Source organism: Dermacentor albipictus, chromosome 2 (genome assembly GCF_038994185.2).
Source record: "Dermacentor albipictus isolate Rhodes 1998 colony chromosome 2, USDA_Dalb.pri_finalv2, whole genome shotgun sequence".
In the NCBI taxonomy this organism is placed as follows: domain Eukaryota; kingdom Metazoa; phylum Arthropoda; class Arachnida; order Ixodida; family Ixodidae; genus Dermacentor; species Dermacentor albipictus.
Genome location: NC_091822.1, coordinates 98820598 through 98827211, shown reverse-complemented (window position 1 = coordinate 98827211; position 6614 = coordinate 98820598). Strand labels below are relative to the sequence as shown.

The window sequence follows — 6614 nt, the reverse complement described above, 5'->3', positions numbered from 1 at the left end:
TGTTCCATTCATTTATTGTTCTGGGGAAGAAAGAATTGGCGTATGCATTAATGTGCAGTTGAGATATACGGAAATTATGTTCATGTGTACCTCTTGAGGTTCTGCCTTGTTTTGGTGCTAAATAGGGAGTAGTATTTATGTTGAAATGCCCTTTCCAAAGCAAAAAAAAGAAACTTAAGTCTGGCTACATAGCGTCGTTACATGCAGAAGAAAAAAAAACATAATGACAGAGCAATAGAATGTCGCCGCTGATTGAGTTGGCGACCTGTTATAACATATCTCGTCCTGTTGCATTGTGTGATAAGCTTCATTGGTTATTTTCGCTTCTGCATCGCTCGGCTTAAATTTAGATCTCTTCAAATGCATACTGACATCAAACACCATCTTCATTGTGCAACTCTGGTACAGCTCTAGAAAAGCAGACAAAGAGCATAAAAGAAAAAAAAAGAAAAAATCTACTTCGAACAATTAGCAATAAAAGAAAGTGTGACGTCCGCGACAGGACTCGAACCTGCAATCTTCTGATCCGAAGTCAGACGCCTTATCCATTAGGCCACGCGGACCACGTCTGCGGGGCGGAATAAGTATCACCAAGCTGTTGAATGCCTTGCTCCTCGGCATTTTGGATTTTTCTATTTGTATACTTAACTAGACTTCCGTCGTATTTAAAATTCGTAAGCAGCTTGCTTGCTTCACTTGATTACTGATCCTTCTCAACGTGCATAGGATTAGTACATAGGATTAGTACATAGGATTAGTAGGATTAGTAGCGCATCACGTGTGGAAGAGCGTTACACGTACTGGAAGTCCTGTAGTAATTAGACTCCATTTCTTGCACGAAAAAACAACATAAAAGTCATTTGGGGCTTATATTGGTGAGCCCGATATCGTTCTAAATTTATCCGCAGGCCCTTTTGTGTTATTCCTCACAACGCCGTCCATTCCAAACATTTTCCTAAACTTTCCCATTCGTCAGACACTTAGCGCTCTAGCAAGAAGTCCTGCGTCCCTTGCCCATCAATAAATATGTTTAGGGACCCTTTCGAATTCGTTTAGAATAATGTTTAGAAATATGTTTAGGTGACAACAAGAAGGGCAATACCAATAAAGATGACAATACCGACAACGAAAGGTGAAAACTTTGTGGTGCTGAGTGTTCTGTGCATTTATACAGTATCTAAAATGTCGTCATAATGCCTAAAGGAGTAAAAATGAAGAGATTTATGAAAAAAAAACATAAGCGTCAATTAAAATGGCCCAGGGATGCCCCTTATCCCTCCATCCTTGAGCTTCTCCATGAGAGGGGAGCGGGGGGGGGGGGGATGTTCCGGGCTGCATAGTTTAGGCAACAGAATTACCCACTGTGACAAAGGAGAATGTTCAAAGGAAATTATATTTGTACAAACAAAGTGAGCGCTTCTCTTCCCCGGATCCCGGGTGACGCCCTCTGGGTCCCGGACTCCGGGAAAATGGCGAGAACTAAGTCACTTAATTGCGACGTACTCACAGACAAAAAATAAAAAAAAAATAACGAAAGAAATGTGCATGGAGAAAGAATGGAGTTAACTTCCCAATCGCTGTATAAAATGCTCTGTTCAAATTAGGTATAGTGTATGTAAGCAACTTACCGCTGCATGTTGAAATTTAACATTATTTACACATCTTATTATTGATGTCCCCCTGACAGTTTTTATCTTTGGGACACGCCATCATGATACTTCTGTGGAATTTGCGCAACTACAAGATCAATGCAATAAATCTGAATATCCGAAACGTCTGAAAAGAGCATGGCGCATAAGTGGCATGGCCCGCAAATTTATGTGGGACAAACTATATGAGACTGAACTGTGTGGCAGAACATTCTCGCGCAGCAGAAATGGGCGACACGAAAACAAGTAGGCATGGCATGCGGGACGAAGTTATGCGGTACAAACTTACTCAGGACGAAGGTACGAACGATAATAATATGCGGAACAAATCTCACGCCACAAAGATGTGTCGAACGAAAATTAAACAGGCGTTGTATGCAGGACAAAGGTATGCCGGACGAAATTATGCGGGACAAAACGATATGTGAAGGAAGTATGCGGTACGAAACCATGTGAGAGATAACTGCGAGACAAATACATATTGACAACCTTCATCGCTTCTTTTTTTTTTTTTTTCGGCGCGGCACTGCGAGCGTCCGGTCTCTCTGGGTTATCACACGCAGGAGGAGGAGAAGGAAAGAACTTTATTGTGTGCCCTGCGAGTTGGTGGGGAGGGCCAAAGGCCCCGCCTAGGTGACGGCCAGGTGTTCTAGGGTCCTGGCGGCATCCTCGGCCCGCTGGACGGCCCATGCATAATTGATCTTAGAGGGCGAGGCTGAGCAGCAGAACAAAAAAAAAAAAGAGGCAATACAATGTGGCCGGTGATCGAGCTGGCGGCCTGTTATAACGCATCTCATCCTGTTTCATTGCGTGACAAGCTTCATTCGTTATTGTCGCTTTTGCATCGCTCGGCCTAAATTTAGATCCCTGGAAGTGCACGCTGAGATTAAATATTTTCTTCATTGTGCAACTCTCCTACAGCTCTAGGAATGCAGACAAGAGCACATAAGAAAAAAAAATCTACTTCGAACAATTAGAAATAAAAAAAAGTGTGACGTCCGCGACAGGACTCGAACCTGCAATCTTCTGATCCGAAGTCAGACGCCTTATCCATTAGGCCACGCGGACCACGGATGCCAAACGGAGCAGGTGTCACCAAGCTGTGGAGTGCCTTGCTCCTCGGCATTTTAGATATCTATAATATTTGCGTCCGTAACTACACTTCCGTCGTAAATAAAACTCTTAAGCAGCTAGATCACTTTACTTGATTACTCATCCTCTTCAACGTGCGTAGCATTAGTACATGCACGTTGCGTGTGGAAGAGTGGTACGCGCATTGAAAGCCTTGAAATAATTAAACGCCATTGGTTGCACAAAGAAAAAAAAGGAACGTAAAAGTGGTTTGGCGCTTATATTGGTGACCCCGATATAATTCTAAGTTTAGCTGTAGACCCTTTTGTGTTATTCCTCACGCCACAATCCACTCCAAACATGTTCCTACATTCCTCCATTAGTCAGACACTTAGCGCGCTAGCAAGAGTTCCGGCGCCGCTTGCTCATCAGTGAATATGCTTAGAGACCTTTTAGAATACATTTGGAAATATGGTTAGAAATATGTTTAGATGACAACAACGAGGGTAACATCGATAAAGATGACAATACCAAAAATGAAAGGTGACAACTTCGTGGTCCTCAATGTTCCATGCAGATACACATTATATACAATGTCATCATAATGCCTAAATGAATAAAAAGAAGGGATATATAGAAAAAAAACCTAAGCGTCAATTAGAACGATGCAGGGATGCCCCGCCCCCCATTCCCTAAGCTTCACCAAGGAAGGGGAGGGGGGGGGAGGAGAGTTTCATATCTCTCCCTGCGAAATTATATTGTCGATATTTCTGTGCGCCCAAGGTTGTCGGAATGATTACATTGTTTTTACTACGTCTTTTATTATGGCACGTCTAGTTAGAGCCCCGTTGTCGGCCTCCATACATTTCTGTGAGGCCCTAATGGTAAGGGTGTTGCCAGTGTGACAAGAAAATGCCCTAAACGGTGTAAACATTTTTACATTGTGTAATTTACTCATCAACCGAAATGAGGTCAAGGCGCATTCACTCGAAATGACAATCCATAGCAGCCATGCGCAGCAGAGCTTATACTCCAACTCACAGTAAAAAAAAAGAAAAAGAAGAGAGAGGTTGCAATTTCGCCGGAAAGGCCAAGCATTACTAGCAATAACGGAGTAAAATGCATTTACACGAAGGAAGATTACACAACCGAGAGACGCTAGGCAAAACTGCTGCTTTTTCATTTGCTGTTACTTTTTTTTATGCCGGTTCACTTCCTCTCTCGACCTAAAGTGTGTGCCGTAAACCATCCTCCAACCTGTGGCGAGCACGTCACTATCGGTGATGTTCGTCTGCTTCTCAGCCAAGCGAGTCGGCCTGAGTCATTTACGGTACTCAATGCAGCAAAATACTCGGCTTGTAACGTGCGCTCTTCAGCACTGCTCGGTTGCGTATGCTGTCTCAAGATGGGAAAGAAGCTCGTTGTTTTCTGTATACCATATTACATTAACAATACTGGCGAATGACGCAAACAGCTTGTGCGCAGCAGACGACAGAGGCGAGAGGCGTTTTCGCCGGAACAATCGTATGCCCCGAGGTAGCTAGCCCCTTTATTTTTACTGAGGAGGAAAACTGGTGCCCTATAACGTAAAACTATCGAACCTGTTTTTATTCTAGGCTCTTGACGTCGAATATACGTAACCACCGATGTAAGCATTGGGCTATAACGAGCCGGGTTGTTTCAAGAGCCCAATGAAAAACTCCCCTCATTTCTAGGGGATCACATTTGTTTGTTTTTAAAGCGAATGGCTTTGCCTGCATTGAGCGGTTTTTCGTATTTGATTGGCTGACAAGAGGCGAGGAGCTCAAGTGGAAAGGGTTTCGACAGGGTCGAGCCGAGGCAGGGAAAGTAGATAACCGGATGAGGAGGGTGGTGCCGGCTTCTGCGATTGGTCCGCTTCCCTTTGCTTAAGTTGCAGTGGTTCGTACAAAATTTCCGCACCATGCAACTGAAGGATAAAAACGCCGATGACGCAGATTCTCAGAGAAGGAGAGTTGGCAGAGTGATGTCGTATACTGCCAAAGGGCTCAATAAGCTTACACTGACACGCAAACAAATCCAAGCTCCCGTGCAGCTCCGAGTAGCCAGTGCCAGAGTAATCGGCGGGCAGTCATTTTTTGTTCGTTTCGGAACGGTCTAGTCTCTGCCTATTCAGGAAATATTTAAGTTTGGTTCGCCATGTTGCATCTTTAACGCGCACACGTCCCTTTGACGCAGTGAGTCCTCGCGGTTTTGGGATGTCGCGTGAGAGACTGGCGAAGTGGGCGCAGGCCGAAAGTTTTTGACTAATGGGAAAAAAAAGGCGTCGAGAAAAACGACGTTTGAAAAAGGCGCCGCCGTCGTAAGCGAAAAAGGCTTACTCGCCGTTCAGGAGAGCCTCACCTTCCTTAAAAAGTTAAATTCTGAGGTTTTACATGCCAGAACGAAAATGCGATTATGAGACACGCTGTAGTGGGGGACTCGGTATTTTAACTACCTCGGGTTCTTTAATGTGTGCCCAATGCACTGTCACGGGCCGCGCCGCGCCGTGGCTGGGATTTGTACCCGTCACCTCGCGCAGAGAAAAGCAACGCCATGGCCACTTAGCCACCACGGCGAGTATATCTCGACTCATGTAGGCAGGCTTTCCAACGTTACTGCTGGCTTCGAAAGCGGAAGCTCTGTTGAGAAACTTCGATGTGAACCGAGCACTACACCAGTAGAAGGGGGAAAAATGGACTAGGAAAACAGTGGCGTGACTTCGCCCCTACGCCAAACAGTTCTATTTCCTCTGCAATCAGGTACAATTTATTGTCAACACGTTTAGGTAACTCATATTGTTATGCGCATATCTGCAGCTTATACGTATAAGCTTATCTATATGAATTGAAGCGTCGGTTAATTAAATCAGCTACGATCGCAACTACGCTTAGTGTCTTATTTTGTGCCTCAAACCCCTTCTAGTCATGTACCAACTAGCCCTACAGCAAACGCAAGTCTCAAGCTGCGCCCAGCTCTACGCTTTTCCCACTTTGTGACATTCTCCTCCTCCACTCCCTTTGCGTGCTTTCGCCTATACACCAGATATTTTCGATGATTACTCACTACGCCGATGACCCTTGAATGATCCATAAGAGAGTACAGTCACTGCATTCCATCGCGACACTTATCCTCAACCAAGATGGCCGACCTGCGGCCTTCAACTCTCTCAAAATCGAGATACGTGCTCCGAAAGCTTGGATCATTCGACGGACGGAGAGCGGCATGGGTAGTGGCACCAGTGTGCATGTTGTCACCTCTTTAGTCCGAGGTCCGGCATCTTGATTGGGTCGAACGATATGTGTGGAAGTGGGCACTTGCGGAATTTTTCGCTTGCCTTGTGCCTTGTTCTTTTTTATTATTAAATAAAACAAATACAGTGTTATCCCTTAAGGGCCGCCATCCCGAAAAGCTCGAGTTCACCGCACAGCTTGGGACGGCATTATTGCAAAGACAAGCAATAAACAATCTAGTTTTACATCCGGCACAATTCATTTGCACTCGATACTACTGCGTGCGTGCCAAAGTTGTGCGACAGTCTGGCGGCGTCTCGAGAACTTGCCGCAAACCGTTTATGTGTGCCATTGTCACTTGTGCAGAGACTTTACTGTACATTCCCTTGTAACGTTCAACCACGCTGTCGCTGGCGGCGAGCGTTCGGCCCGCACACGCAAGAAACCCTTCAGACAAGACACTCGCAGCCCGCTTCCCCTGGAGACAACGCAAACTAGAATATTTTATTAGGTGAAATGGCCCCGCCCACCAATTTATGCGGCCTCCAATGCGTATTTTTTTTTTTTTTCGTGAACCGTTTCGGGAGGCGCTAAAGGCCTAAATGCGATTCTCCAGGGAACGAATCTGGAGCATATAACGCGT

The 6614-nt window shown here is 45.2% G+C and overlaps 2 non-coding genes across 2 annotated transcripts; both read right to left on the bottom strand.

The window, feature by feature from the left end:
• Positions 1–490: 490 nt before the first annotated feature.
• TRNAR-UCG (transfer RNA arginine (anticodon UCG)) lies at positions 491–563 on the bottom strand. The gene has a single exon. It is a non-coding gene; the product is annotated as a tRNA-Arg (tRNA).
• A 2081-nt stretch (positions 564–2644) lies between these two features.
• TRNAR-UCG (transfer RNA arginine (anticodon UCG)) lies at positions 2645–2717 on the bottom strand. Its single transcript has one exon. It is a non-coding gene; the product is annotated as a tRNA-Arg (tRNA).
• Between the last annotated feature and the right edge of the window lie 3897 nt (positions 2718–6614).